The sequence below is a fragment of the Myodes glareolus genome, chromosome 2, assembly GCF_982192425.1.
Source record: "Myodes glareolus chromosome 2, mMyoGla1.1, whole genome shotgun sequence".
NCBI lineage: Eukaryota > Metazoa > Chordata > Mammalia > Rodentia > Cricetidae > Myodes > Myodes glareolus.
The window spans coordinates 12,210,566-12,227,381 of NC_142027.1; positions in this window are offsets into that span (position 1 = coordinate 12,210,566).

The following is a 16,816-nucleotide window of genomic DNA, read 5'->3' on the forward strand; positions in this document are numbered from 1 at the left end:
GAGCTTACAAAATTTCCACCCCAACCCCAACCATACACCAGTTATAATCAACCTCTAATTGATGTCCCTAACCCTGAGGACAAACTTTGTTGAGAGAGGGGATGTTGTCTTCTAGAATTACTTCCAGATGTCATGAGGTGATGCTATTTCTATGGGCTTCTGTGAAAGTAAAATGATGGTTACTTAAGTTTTAAGATTACTCTTTGGTATAATTGCAAATAGTCTCTGAGTAGTCCGTAGGGTGTTTTTTTTTTTTTAATAAAGTCCTTATTTGAAGTTCTGGCCAGAAATTTGTAAGAAGATGCACAATTTCAGCTAATCAAATTGGAATCATCTTGAGCAGCTGGTACCCAAAACAGGTCTTAAGGTAGCACTATCAGCGTCATGACATCATATCAATCAGGTGAAATCATTGTTGTGGGGCCCCATTTTCTTCCTGGAAACTTCAAGGATTACTGCAGGAAAATTTATAGCTTATTGTAGAGATCTTAAAAATTATTTATACAGACATATATTCAATGAACATTATTTATATAGAAATATATTCAATGAAAGGTATGATAGAGACAAAAATATTTAAGAAGAAAAATAAAATCTTTCCTAAATTCTTTCTTCTTTCTGTCCCATACCATATGGCTCCTGATATGAAACAGAACCTCTGAATGTTTTTTTAACAACTTGCTTGGATTTAGAGAAGGGTAGATATTGTTCAACTCCAAAGCCGGAGGGATGCAAAGGAATGGAGAAAGACTGTAGTTAGAAAATCAATAAATAAGAGAATTTTATATATATGGAGAAAAAATGAACAAACTAACAAACACAATATCCCAGTTGGGAGAGAAAGGTTTTAAAACTAATGAGCACAAACTGTACTTTGATTCTATCTTCAAACAATAACTAAAGGAGAGAGCAGGTTATTTCATTTCATTCTTTCGTATGGATTTTTGAATTTAACTTGAGTCATCTTATCTCTCAAAGCCAATGCACTTTTAACATGATGAGACATGAATATAAACTTGTGGTTTACCAACAAAGCAAATTTTAACTCCATTTATTAGATAACCCATTTCTTGCTGTTTGCTCATACATTATTTATCAAAGAATAAATGCATACGTCTCTCACTGTCTGTTGCTGGGCTATTTATTATTTGCTGGTATCTGGGTATTTTTTTATCAGTAATTGGTGAAAAGGTAGATGTTATCATCAAGTTCTTGCACACTTATCTTGTAGCTAATTCAATTTATATTCTTACTCTGTGCTGGTTACATGTTTACTCTGTGTTAGACCCAACTCCATACAGATAAGCCCTGAAGAAAAATGACTGTATTAATAAAAAGTACATTGAATGTTTTCTTTTCTTATTTTTAATAACAAATGGGACATGCATACACATTCTAGTTATATCTTTAAAGAATGCCTTCTGTAAAACAGGAGTTAATATAAAATCTTTTCCTATTCAACATTTCAAGTCCATATTTGATGAAAGAAGATGGAAACTCCATCCGGCAATCCAAGTTCCTAATTATTTCCCCCAAATGACCTTTAAACTCAAAGCAGGTCAGTTTCCTACTGATAAGGTGACTAGGGAGGTAGACAAGATGGCCCATTGGAATCCAATCTATCTCTGAAATTCACAAGAAGAGATATAAAATACAACATAATGAACTCATTAGTTTTATTTCAGATATTTGAAGAGAACATCATTAAAATTATTTTAGATATCTAAATGATTTTTCTGTGTTGATGGCTCTTATTCATCATTCCCACAATGATAATATGGATGCTTAACCCAGGACCAAGTACAGACAAGTAAACATTTGATGCTATAGCTCTACAATATACTTGAGGTAAGTCACTATTTTTTAAAGATTTATTTATTTATTATTTATATAGGGTTCTGCCTGCATGTATCCCCGCAGGACAGAAGAGAGTACCTGATCTCATTACAGATGGTTTTGAGTCACCATGTGGCTGCTGGGAATTGAACTCGGGACCTCTGAAAGATCAGGCTGTAATCTTAACCACTGAGCCATCTCTCCAGCCCCGAGTTACTAGTTTTTATGAATTTTTTTCCTTCAGGACCTAGACTGTTTATTATGTGTCAAGTCCATAAATTATAGAGAAAATTGTGGATTTTATTCAAATTGGTCAAGCAGTTAGGTACTGATCAACAGGTATTTACTGTTAAGATGTTATACAAGAAATATCTCTTAACAGAAAACTTTTGAAGGTTCTAATTGAGATGAGAACCTGTCAAGAAGGATTATCTTAGGTCCATTGTGTCCACAACTCACTTCATGAGACTTTAAGTCACAGAGTGAAAGGGTTTTGTCAAATATCCAATATGAAATGATCTTTATTTCTGTAGGATAAGGCCCAGTATTCCAAGGAGTTCAAAGCTTCATAAGTTCCTTCAGAGCCTGTATATAGGTGAAATTAAGGAAGCAAGCAAACAAACAAAAATCTACCTAAATTCTGGATAACTTAGATTGGGTTTCTTAATCCAGTTCATCTAAAATTACGATGGCGTCACTTACTAACTAGACTTTTTGCATGTTAGCTTCTGATACTTATGTTGGACATTTTCGCATGTGAGAATAACAAGATGATTTTTTTTTTCAGAAATGAGACTTTCAGAATCTTTCCCCTGACTTTAAAATGAATAAATATCTTTTTTATTACTGCTGTGGAAAGTTGTCAGCAAAGCATGGCCAATGCTAGCTAAAAGGGTAGCTGTGACAGCCCACAAGAGATCTCCAACAAGATGAGGAATACAAGGAGCCTAGGGGAAAGTTATGACAATCTCACCTGAGACCCCTGGTCTCTTCTACTCCCACTTCCATTCTACCATTGTGATGTTCACATGAAGCTTTTTGGTATTGCGTCTTTTTCTTAGATTGGCCAGACTCCTCTTAGTAATCCCTCTTGCACAATTATTGAATTAAGCCTAAGAAATTTATTAGTTTGCCAGACAGAATCATTCTTTGAATTATCCTCAGTACCCTATCTACTTCCATTAGATGCCTGTTCATGTTTCCCCCAGGAAAAGCTAAGACAATAATACCTTATATATTTGTGCTAGCCTTGATTTTTGTAATGTTGGCAATGTCTTGGATTAAATATAAAGCTTCACACATATCATGTAGATGCTTTACCACTGACCACCTGTAGAGGGCCGCAACCACACTCTCCACCATAGATGGCGCTGCACCACCAGGTGAGCTAGAAAGCTCACACGTGTTGGTATTTTTTCCACTACTCCCAAGGTTTCACCTGGGACTGGGAGCAGTTTGACCAATCCGAGAATGACACGTCCGAAGCGGGGTCTGTTTCCTTTATAAGGGATGGGTTCCATCTTATCTGGGTCTCCGCCATGTGGCTTATGCTCTAGCTCCCAAGAGGATTAAAGCCATTTCTGCAGAAGGATCCTATGTGTACCACGTGGTTCTTGCTGGCGAGACGGTAGCGCGGGACAACTGGTGCCGAAGCCCTCGGGACGCCGAGGAATCCTGACCACCGCACCAACGGGGATCTCTTGGATTCACCTTGGATTCAGGAAGGATTCAGAACTGCAGGGTCTGCATATCAGAGAGGTAATGTCTGTTCCTGGATTTTTCGGTTTTGAGCTTGACTTGTCTCCGCATTGGGAAGGTTTCATACAGGCCTTGATGCTTATCTTAGCAATTCTCTTATTTTCCGTCAGAAATTGCTTAAAAGATGAATCTTGCCAAGCGGTTGTTGCAAAGGCGGAGGAAATTCAGGACAGAATATCAGAAACTGAATGCAGTGGGAGGTTATACGCACGCGTGAGGAAAAAAATTAAGGAAAAAGGACCCTCCAGGAATTCTAAGGAAGTAAAAATGGGGGAGAACATTGGCCCACAAGGCCAAAAGCTTTCTAGTATCAATAATAAGAAAAAGAATGCAGGTTTGGCTGCAGCCATCATGCAGTCACAAAAACACCTTTTTAAAGGGCCAGACAGCTTAAGTTTTTAAGAACTGCTTAGCATTTTAAGAACTCAAGTCCTCCTGAAAGATTGCTGTGTATACGCTTGGCTTGTCTGGTGTTTCGGGTTCTGCAGGGAGATGGATGCGAAGGGCCCTTGGATTTTGGGGTGATTGGGTCGTTGGCTGAATCTGTGAGAGTTTACAGCCGCTTTTGGCACAGGTGTTGAGAGTTTGCTAGTAGGGAAGCGGCCCTGGTTGCCGCCTCTCCCATTGGCCCCTTGAGCCGCAGCGGCTCTGGCACGGACCTTGAGATGCTGCCGCCTGTGTCGCCTAGGTCTGAGTGTCGGCTCCCGCCACACTCCGCCACCAACACAGCCTCAGAGAACTAGGCTAGCCCCGCAAGGAAGGCAGGGGCGCCTGGGGGTGGAGCCGCCACTTCCTGGCCTGGGACACGCGGAGCCGTGCAGCCGCACACAGCCCTTGGATGGCGGGCCGGCTCTGGAGCCCGAGGCCACCATACCAACAAGAAATACGGGAGCCAATAAATCTTAAACCTAATATCAACAAACAGGGCCTGGGTTTTTCCTAGGCGCCACTGGGACAGCACGGCCTATATCATAAAAAACAAAGACCCTCAATCAGTTATCTACCACAGTGGCTACAGCCCTGGATCAACAGGCTACCATAGATACATCTATTAGAGGTAAAATAAAGAACAGGTGGATAGCTTATGGCAGCTTGCCCAATTGGACTATGAATGGAAAACTCCAGCCTTATGTGTGACCAGTGTACCATATGAGAACTTTATAAAAGTGGCTAACTTGTCCCGAGAATTGTCTTTGTATCTTGCAGGAGAATTTTGATGATTTGCTGTCCTCCTTGAGATGGTCCATCATGACAATCAACTCCACGCGAGTGGACATAAGCCTGGCCGAAGAATTCCAGTCCTGGATTGTGTCCTTCATTCCCCTACTTCAAAGAATGGGTGGGGGTGGAAATGTTTTGGAACAGTCCTATGCTATGGATTAGTGTTTCTTCTCTGGATGGTCTGACTCAAATCCCAAAGCCATAGGGATAAAGTGGTTTTTGCACAGCGCTGGCTGCCCTGGAACAGGGGGCCTCTACTGATGTGTGGTTATCTATGTTAAAGCAGTAAGGTTTAAGCCAACCAGCTCCTGCACCCCTAGGACTGTGGTCCATTGCACAGGGTGGAGTGCTTGGCTTAGCTAGCCCTGAAGGTTGTCGAGCTGAAGAGCATCGCACAGAGAATGGCCCTCTCTGAGAGATAAGTCGCTCTGCTTAAGGGTTTCCTGCTGTATATTCCCTTTCCCAGAAAATTGGCAGAGGGCAGGCCGGATAGGTTCCAGGTGTCATGAGCCTAGGGACAGATTCCGTGTAAGCCCATTTTAATGTTTTCATTTTGGGAAGTGCGACCTCTATCTTTACCTTCCTAGGGAGTTGCCTTTCTGCAAAGAAGTAAAATTAGGGGGAGATGTAGAGGGCCGCAACCACACTCTCCACCATAGATGGCGCTGCACCACCAGGTGAGCTAGAAAGCTCACACGTGTTGGTATTTTTTCCACTACTCCCAAGGTTTCACCTGGGACTGGGAGCAGTTTGACCAATCCGAGAATGACACGTCCGAAGCGGGGTCTGTTTCCTTTATAAGGGATGGGTTCCATCTTATCTGGGTCTCCGCTATGTGGCTTATGCTCTAGCTCCCAAGAGGATTAAAGCCATTTCTGCAGAAGGATCCTATGTGTACCGCGTGGTTCTTGCTGGCGAGACGGTAGCGCGGGACAACCACCCAATAACCCAGACTTTGTTCTGCTTTCTACAAGAAGAGAAATGATCAAAATATTTTTGTTATAACTCTAGGAGAAATGTCCTCTATTGGTGATTCAAAGGAGAATAAAAGTATGGCAAGGATAAGAAGATAGAAATATGAGGTACACAATCCAAAACATTATTCAGGGTTTCTTTTCATGTGTACATAAATACATACACACATATAAATGTGTATATATATATATATGTATGTGTGTATGTATATACGTATATATGTATATACATATATGATTTAAATTTGCCTGATCTTTCTAGTCTTTTATCATCTTTCAATTACTGACCTCATTTGGCCACTGTGATGATATCATCTATAGACTAAAATTTCTTTTCTGATATCAGGTTTGGCAATTCAGAAAATCTAGTCTAAAATCCAGTGGTCATTCTTAGTGTTTACATGTGTTTGCAGTAAGTGTGGTGCCTGGGAGCCCTCCGTAATCCTCAACCAAGATGAACAGTTCAGCATCAACTGAGACACCTCAGTCATCCTGAACCAGACTGGATAGTCTGGCATCACTGGATCCTTCAGTCATTCTGGACCATGTTGACCAGTCCAGTATCACTGCAGATGGCTCTTAGACAACAACTTCAGTGGTTTATCCACAAAGAAATTCCATAACCCTAAACATTAAATGCTAACATACTTGAAGGACTTAAACTAGTGAATAATAAAATCTCAGTTCTGGATAAATTGAATGAGGGAACCCAAATTCACCAAGCATGTATTCTGGCAAATATAAGAATGAATAACAGTTCCCAGCTGTTACAGAATCGAATTAAATGGCATCTTAAATACACAGACACTTCTTGACATTTATTTAACGGCACTACCTCTTTGTGTACCCATTCTAACTTGTAAATATTTTAAGTCTTGCTTCTGAACCCGAGGAGGAGTCACTGCCCAGCATCATGAGACAGTATCCTGCAATAAATTGGGAAAAGATTAAAATATGAAACTTCAAGTAAACCTTCTGCTGAGAACGTGTCACTTTTGGACCACAACAATGCAGAACAATAATGTGAATGGAAGGAATTTAAGCAGGGGAATGTTTCATCCATACACTCACACGATCTCTGGGATCTTAAAGTACTTTAAATGGATTGTATTTATGCATGATTCAATTATTCAGCAAATAATTAATGAGCAGTTGATATCTTCATCATTCTTGAACTCAATTTCTAAGAAGACACATGTTATCTGAGGACAGTTACAATAAAAAAATTGTACTGGGGCTGGAGAGATGGCTCAGAGGTTAAGAGCATTGCCTGCTCTTCCAACGGTCCTGAGTTCAATTCCCAGCAACCACATAGTGGCTCACGACCATCTATAATGGGGTCTGGTGCCCTCTTCTGGCCCGCAGGCATACAAACAGACAGAATATTGTATACACAATAAATAAATAAATATTTTTTAAAAAAATTGTACTGGATTAATTTTATGGTGGATTGTTGCTGAATTCTACAAGGAGTGAAAGCACACTAGGTCTGAAGCATGTGAGGAAAGCTAAGGGTGACAGTAGTTGACAGAGAGTGATTAGGCTGAACTGAAGGAACTTTCCTTTTTGATTTTATCATTCCTGGGGTAGTTTCTGCTCACGCTCTGAGTGTTGGAGCATGTCACACAGTCAGCTTGTGGAGATTGGTGACAGCATCATGGAGTCAGTTCTCTCATTCTGCATTAAAAAAACAAGTTATTGGCCGGGCAATGATGGCAAAAGCCTTTAATCCCAGCAGTCAGGAGACAAAGGCAGGCAGATCTCTGTGAGTTTGAGGCCAGGCTGGTCTACAGAGTGAGTTCCAGGACAAAGATACACAGGGAAACCCTGTCTCAAAAACAAAAACAAACAAACAAAATAAATAAAACAAATATCTCTATTTTAAATTATATTTCTATTGTAAATATGATTATTTCACTTGCATATATGTGCCTGGTACCCAAGGATGTCAGGACAAGGGCATTGGATCCCCTAAAGTTTGAGTTACTGAAAGTTTTGAGCTGCCACATAGGTACTGGAAACTGAACCCTGGTCATCTGAAGAGCAGCGAGTGGTTTAATCAGTGATCCATCTTTCTAGTCCCTCTTTCTGCTTTTTCATCTATTAGCATTTATTAGTCGAATAACCCATGTATTTCACAACGGCATTCCTTGAACGTGCATCATATATTTTAGGCTCCAGGAATTGAGCTTAGGTCTTCAGGCTTTCGTGTTGAGCACCTTGTCCTGTTGAGGTATTTTGCTGGTGCCATACTCTTTTTAATGATGCCTAAGATTAAATGGAGTTGTTTAGCGTTAGAGTAAATTGTCTTTGCATATGCTTCAGTGGATGGAAGGGGCTATTTTATTTGTGAAGAAGATGGGCATCTAGAGAAATTAAAACATGTAAGAATGAGTCCCCACAGTAGCCTAGGCAAAGTATCCAGATTGTTAAGTTATATACGCCTGGCAGCCAATTTTACCTTTGAGACTCAATAGCTATGAAAACTTAGGCAAGTTATTAATCTTCCTAGAGTATCAGTTTCACAGTTAGGGAAATTGAAAGAATAATAGAACCTTCTAGGTTCATTGTAAAAACTTGCTCATAACAGGAACACTGAATTGCAAAAAGCCTCTGCAAAGGTATGGGAATGACCAAACGCCACTTGACACACGTTAGCATTACAGTTGAAATGGAAACTTAGATTTGGAGAATAAAAACCATCGGAAATTCTGAGTTTTAGATGGAAGTAGCTCGATTTATTGGGTCTGAAAATAAGAATGACCACGAAGCAGCTGAAGGGTTCAGCACTCAATGGTAACTGTCCATGAACATAGTGGCAAAGTTTCTCTCACTTACAATGAGCAAAGTGCTCAGATGTACACTCATGGCAACCAGGAAGAGAGCAAGCACTTGGCATTCATCTTTCTGGATCTGGAATGCTCATTTCTGGTTCTGCCCGTTTGCCTTCAAATGTCATAATTTCATCTTTCTTACAGCTGAATAATATTCCACAGTATGTCTGTATCACATCTTCATTACTTATTCATCAGTTTCAGGACATTTAGGTTGATGCCATCCCTAGCTGCTGAGAACAGAGCGTGTCTGAGGAAGTATTTGTGAAATAGGGTGTCAAGTCCTTGGGACATACGCTGAAGAGTAGGTGCGGGTCACAGTGGTAAACTGTCATATGATCAATTCTTTTTTGGTTTTTGGGAATTCTACATGCTTATTTCCAGAGTGGCTTGACAGTTCTGCCATCCCACAGTCTATAACCATTCTCTCTGCCCCATAGTCTCTCTAGCATTTGTTCTTTGTTGTTTTGTTAAAATCTTAACCATTTTGACTTGGGTAAAACTAAACCTCCAAGTAATCTCAATCTGAATTTTTCTTATTTCTAGGGACAATAAATATTTTCTGGGTATTTATTAACCATTTTTATTTATTCTTTTCAGAACTCCGTTTAGATACAAAACATGTTCTTTGAATCAGTCCTTTGTTCTCTTGACCTCCCTTGCCAAGTAATTAACTCCAAATGTACTAGCAAATTAAAAACACTAGGGGGCGCTCTGGTTTACTCTACGCAGCAGGGACAAGCATGAATCATTTCTGTAGGTGCAGAATGGGAAAAGATTAAGCAGAATCTAGTGAATGATAGCGCAGAGACATTTGAAACTGTGTACCATTGTGGTTTGTATGTACAGTTCATAGTAACACTTTACCCTATTGCTTTGACATTCATAAGTTTTAAAAAAGAAACAAGTGTTCTAGCCAAAATTCCACAGCATGATTGTATCACTGGAATTTTTAACCATCTTGATAGAGTCAAATGCTTTAAGGGTCATTTGTAAGTTGTCTGTATGAAAGATACGTTTTATCCACCAAAACAAAGCAGAAGTAAGATAGTTCCTGACTTAGCTTATCATATCACTATAACTATTCCAGTCTCCTTAATATAACTTATTTTTCATTTAACCACTCGTGGTAATCAGTGAAATCATACATGCCCCACTTTTCACACTATATATTAGGCATGGAATGCATGCAAGGCACCACAAATAAGGAAATTAATATGCTGAGCCTAGTCCCTAGTATGATAAATCATCCAGCCTTGTCCTTGACCACGAGCTTGCATGCCAGGAAGGAGACATAGATAATGATATCTAAAGAAGTAGACAAATGAGGCAATGAATGCATAAACAAAGAGTGGACAAATCATATCTAGCATTAGAACTCTTACATACAGCCAATAGGACCCTAGTCCTGTATCTAGACCAATCCACTGAGAGTCCAGCCAAGAATATCAAACTTGCAAGAGGTCATACTGTTACCACTAGACTCAGTCTAATGAGCTTAAAAAAATAACTTGTAAAACTGACAAAAGTTTGTCAATGCCTTATTAATAACTCAAAGCATCCTAAGTAATTTTTTTTATTTCGTGGTAGAACCAATAAAATCTAATCAGTTATGTGCTAGTAATTTGCCCCACGGGACACTTAACTTGCAGTTATCACAGCTCCAGACTTCCCAGACCACCAACCTCTAGTTAGATGACGTCTTTCCTCCATCACACAGCTTTCCCACTCCTTTCCTTCTCCTCTCTGTGCATAAACGCTGAGATTCAAGAGACACACCCTGAACTTCTTGCTACGATGAGTCCTGAATTTGCAGCCTTTGCTTTTCTATGCACTGCATCTGTGTTTATTTCTACACGTGTGACAGGCTGGGAGAAGAACCAGTGAGAATAATACATCAGAATGGAGGCATGGGAAGGAGACACTTCATTTTATGTAAAATGAGATGCCCAATACTTTCAAAGACATAAAGACTCAAAGGGATTGGGTCTATGAGACATAGGGAAGTGTATCCTCACACAGAGATAATACAGTTACAATTCCAAAGACTTCTTATGTGGTTTAAATATCTACCAGAATTTCAGCTTTGCATGAACAGTGTAGACAGAGAAAGAATGAATGAGTTCAGAACGGTATCAATTTTAAGGACTTTGACTCTTATTCTAAATAGGAAAAGATTTGTTGAAGACGTAATCAGAGAAGTTATGTTTTGTACTGATTTACCAAGGATCATCCTGGTTGCTATGTTGAGACTCACTTTTATATAAGCAAGGCCAGAAGTTATAGCAGACCATCTTTCATCTCCCTGGTAATGTCAAACAGATCATAAAGGTTAATAAGGTAACTTGAATAACGTTAAGAGTGATAGAAGGATTAAGAAACCACTCAGATCTGCATATAACTGAAGGCAAAACAAACAGAAACATTATTGTTCAATAAAAAGTGAAATGTTAAATAGAAAACATGAAACATAGCAAACATGGCTGAACTGAAATCTGAAGAAGCTACTTGCTGCCCTGAACGGGTGTTCAGCATGGTGGATGCAATTGATAAATTTAGTCTTCACTATTGTGAGATTTTGGAGGTAGATTACAGATCTGACAGACAAACACATCCTTGTATTTTAGGAGAAAGTTTAAAATTAAGGATAAAAGTTGGGGAACTATCAGCATGTAATTACCATGGAGTTGCAGTGTTTGCCAGCTGAGCGAGACAATAAGAAGCAGCTCACATAAGGCTGGGATAAGTGGCTAGAGAAGAAAGAGAAAGAAAATCAAGAGCAGCAATCTTAGCACTCAACACAGAAAGAACAATGGAGTTACCAACAGGCTGTATTGTCTCCAAAGAATGAAAAGTAAGAATGGAGGACATGATTTAACAAAGTGCAGAGATCACCGATCACCGTTGACTTTGAAAAGTGTTTTGGAGAAAGTTGTAAAGAATAAAGTCTTTGAATATATTTGAGAAGAAAAGTGAGAGAATCACAAATGGATAGCAAGACTAGCAAGAAAAGGACAACGACTTTTGTCTTTTAAAAAAACTTTAAAAAAGAAGTGAGGAGTAGAAGAAGTAGGAGGTGGAGAGGCCAAGAGAAAGTGTTTCAGAGAAAGTCTACTGAGAACAAAATGGAACTAAAAAGATGTTTTGTTTACTTGCTTCCTGCGAATGATTGACTTCATCCCAAAGGGACTGAACGATCAGGATGTCAGAGCACTAGTCCCCAAAATATATTCTTCCTGTAATCCCTAGACATTGTGACTATATTATACCTTATGTCATATAGTGTTTCACAAATGCATTAAGTTACTTTGAAATAGAGGGATTATCTGAGATTAACCATATAGCTCCAATTATATAATTAGAGATTTTGAGGAAGAGGAGGCAAGGAGAGAGCAGAACTTAGTAGAAATAAGAGTTGAGTAGAAGTATATAATGAGAGAGAGAGAGAGACAGAGACAGACACACAGAGAAACAGAGGACAGAGAGAAACAGAAAGACAGATGACAGATACAAAGTCAGAGAGACAGAGACATGGAAGAGCATTAATAGAACATGGACAGAAAAAAAAATGTAGCTTCACTGCTAGATCCACCAGGCTGAAAAGAACCTGCTAATTCACTTTGGTACTATCTGTGTTTGAGCAACCTCAACGAGTCTTGGAATATAACCCACTGGTCTTATAGAGGACAGCTGTAGAAATATATAACACAATCTGTTTGAAAGAGCTTCATATGGGAAAATTTAAGGGAAATGAGGATGATGTTTAAGTTGGCAATGACAGTGAATAAGAGAAAAATATTCACCTTAAATCGAAGGTGAAATAAAGTAGAGTAGAAATGTTTAAGCTGGGAAAGCAGATGTGGGTGAAGGAATCTGCTGTGGGAGAATACAGTGGCTGTGTCCCCTTAAGCAGGAAGGTGAAGGCATCATTAAGAGAGGAAAGTTGAAAGAAATCATTGAAGTTATTAGCATAGCAGGCTGTAAATAAAACAAAAATGAACATGAACAATAATCCCCAAATAGTCTCTTTCAAAGAAAACAAGTGAGAAATTATCAACTGTTTTTCAGTGTAGCTCATGGAAATATATATCATCTTTCTAAATTAGTATTTTGTCCTTCTTTATAGAAAGACACTGAATTTCATTATTTTCCTTAGGAGTATTGACCAATGTGCCACATGGCTGTTGTTAAAGAAATGTGAAGGAAATGGATGTGATTCTCCCGGTATATGTCTGTCATCACAAGTGAGAAAAGCTTATAGAATTCTGATTCTAATTATTTGGCAAATATTTTAATATTTAAAAAATTGAATGCATTTTACATAAAAAGAAAGTTACAGCTAGTCCCCCAAAATCAAACTCAGAAATTGCTATACACTTTACCTTATCTAAAATAAACTTCTTCTGCATATGAAATCATAGGTGTGCTTCTATGTGATAGACTGACACTTAAATGTTCAATGTCTTTTTTCAATTCTTATTTTCCAATAGAATCTCAGGATCATTCAGAGTAGAAATATACTTGCTTTCATTCTTCAAAGTTTGGCCCTCTCAACTCATCTTTGACCTGGAACTGTCAAGTGATCTCACCTGGCTTGTAAGTACTCTGTAGGGATTTCCTAGATCAGAATTAACAGAATTTTGCTCTTTTTTCTGATACAGTCAGAACAAGGCATTATCTTTGCTTTCTGGCACATCTTCTGTATGTTTGGACAGTAGCACCTTAGCCATTCTGGGACTCTGAGAACAAACAGCAAAAGATAGGAATGAAGCGAGACAAAGTCTCACCTCTAAGATGTCACAGGATGGTCCTAGCATCCTTGAACTGCCAACAGTACAGAGGAAAACAATGATTGCTAGAGGTGTATGTTCCAGCAAATCAAAGATAATTGCTGACAAATGCAATTTGGTCTAGAGAAAAAATTTTAAAATGCCTTCCTTTGTCTTCTAAGTAAAATACTAAATGAGTCATAATAAATCATGGGTATGTACATTCATAAAATAGAATAGCATCGTATCAAGATGAAGTGGACAATGTATAACAACATAAAAATGCTTCTGACAAACTATCAGAGAAAGAGGAAACAATAGAAATGACATAATGTGTACATATCATTCTTTATTCAGATTTCTTTCATCTAGGCTGTAGGAGGAGGGCTTGCTTGTTTGTCCTGGCCGCCCAGCTAACTTAACCCCAAAGTAACCACACAGAAAATGTATTAATTAAAACATTGCTTGGCCCATTAGCTCAAGCTTCTTATTGGATAACTCTTATAGCAATTTAACCCATTTTCTATTAATTTGTGTATTGCCATGTGGCAGTGGCTTACCAGCAAAGTTTCTAACCAGCGTCTGTCTCAGGCAGAGAATCTATGGCTTCTCTTTCTGACTCTGCCTCCTTGTTCCAGCATGTCATTTAGTTTTCCCCGCATACCTAAGTTCTGCCCTATCAACAGGCCAAGGCAGTTTTTTTACTCATTAACCAATGAAAGCAAAACATAGACAGAAGGACCTCCCACACCACTAAGTCATCTTTCTCTGTAACTGGTTGTGACACACCAAAGTCAAAATTAAAGAAGAGCTAGGGATATATGTCCTGAGAGCCAGTCTAAGGGGACAGCTGAGAGCTGTCTTTGTCTTTGTAGAGTTTTAGGTAGGGATTGTGTGGTAATTTAGAAAAGACACAGTTGTTTAATTCCCCATATTTTACTATGGATTATTAAAATTTCTCAAGAAATTCAAAAAATTATTTCAAATTGTATAAAAGTTATACAACTAATATATTTTTGCTTTTTCATTAGTTGTTGACTTGGCATTAGTTTGTTGACTTTTCATCATTGTTTTAAAATAAAAGCAGACAGCTAATATTTCAAGATATTATCTACTGGGGCAAGAGGTATTGCTCACTGGTTAGGAGCACTTGCTGTTCTTTCAGAGGACCTATGTTCAATTCCCAGCACCCATATGTTGGTTCACCACCATTTGTAACTTCAGTCCCAGTAGATGTGACACCCTTTTCTGACTAATGCTGGCACCAGTCAGTCACATGAGCACAGACACACCTTCATGCAAATCACCCATTCACATAAAATAAAATTAAAAAAATCTACTACTGAGTGGCATAGTTAATACTTAAGTTTATTAAGTAATTCATAGTGACTTTATGGAATAAATGTTTACAAATTAGAAGACCCTGAGTCTCCAATTAATGTTTAACTCATTTGTTTACAGCCCAAACCCATCATATTCTGACTTCTAAGTTTATAGATGACATGCTCTATGAACCCTGTTTTCATGATTTCTACCCAATGCTTTTGAATTACTCTACATTCAATTATAGAAAGAATTGAAGTACAAAGCTCTTCTGAATCCATGTACTATTTATGCAAGCAATGGCATAAAAAATTAGCACTTGTATTTACAAATAAACTTAATATCATTCCAGTGCACAGTGTAAAGTTTAGTCTTGGTTCAGCAAGCCTTTAATACAGAGCCTACTCAAAGGGGCTACCTTATTTTGTCTTCCTTCATATAATTTGGAAACGTGATGATAAATATTAAAATTATTTACAATGTGTACACATTTCCTCCCTTAAATTATTGGAAACTAATTTTAAGATAAACTAGGATCTATACATGCTGTCATTTATGTTGCTGTCTTTCACTTTATGGCTGGTAGCCCTGGGATATTCTTTAGGCAATGGTATATCCTAGAGTAGTACAGAGGACACCACTCCATCACAGTGTGATGACCTTTTTACTCAGGTCAATGAAGGCTTGGCATTTTGTTTTCTCAGGCAAGGATCACACCCAACACACAGAACTTCATGAACAGAACAGTTTCTACTTACAGAGGCTACACTTAAACATTAAAATAAAACCTTTTGTGAGTAGTGATTCTTTTAAACTTCAGGATTTTTTCTTTCTTACACAATGTCTTACATTTCTCTAATAATTACACAGAAAAGCACAGAAATTCATGTGGCTACCTGCTATGTTTCAGGTACTACAACACAGAATAACCTGGGGAAAAAGACTCTCTCCCTGTGGTTTAAAAAGAACAAAACCTGAAATACCTTAAAGATAGAATCAGCTTTTTCTTATATCTCTTACAAATAACAAAACTACCTTGAACTATGGATATAATTGCACATGGCTGGGACTCCAGGCACAATTCCTTAGAATGTTATTTAATCTAGATTAAATATCACCACAGAGGAATTATTAAATTGCACATTTGGGTTTCTTTTAAATCAGTTATTGTATTTTATATTGGAATTATTTTTAAAATAAAATAAATTCAAGGCATTGTTACTGATCTTAAACTTATTGAACTGAATGGACTAACGTGGAAGAAATAAGCCTAAATGAATGGTTACAGTATCATATCAATGTGTTTACATTCAGATGTTTAACATGGAGGTCTAGGCAAGAGGGTTGGTACTCACCAAGCTAAGTATGCTGGTCCAAGTGTCAAGCTGTCCAAAAGAACGGTAAAAAAATTATATTGCAGGTTTGCAAGGAAGGAGAACAATAGTTCATAACCTGACCTTGGGGAAAATTCATGAATGTTTTAATGAATCAGATGCCTCAGATGGAAATTATGAGGGCTTTTAGCCAGAGTTGGAAGTTTAGATGGGCAGGCAGGAATGGGAAACTTCCAGGTGAGAGTGGACGATAGATCTGATAGAAGTACGGAGATTGAATAGCAGTAAGCCCCTATCATGTGGCTAAGCAACAGGAGGGGAAACACCGGTGAATGGCATCTGAAAGCTGTTTTCCCTAACTTGGGTGCATGAACGTTCACCATAAGACATTGCCTCATTCAGTGTCAGTCATGGCATGAAATTAGATGTTTGATGCTGACTGTCGGGTTCCAGCATATTCCACCAGCCAAGAAAAGCCACCTTCTCCATCCGAATCCCCCTTGGGTTGCATCTTATATTCCAATAAAACTGAGCCGCACTTGATCCTGAGATGTTTCTAGGTGTGCACATCTTGACCTTTCCTAACAGTGGCTTTCCTGGAATTCACTGATTTCTTCAGTACATGATGTCGCATGTCACGGTACTGTGCACTCCTTTGCTAAGCTCCAGAACACTCAGAGTTCCCCCATTGTAAAAAGCAACCGAAAGTACAGGAGAGACAGTTTCAGTCAATTTTTGATGCCATGTCAAAGTACCTCAGTGAGTAT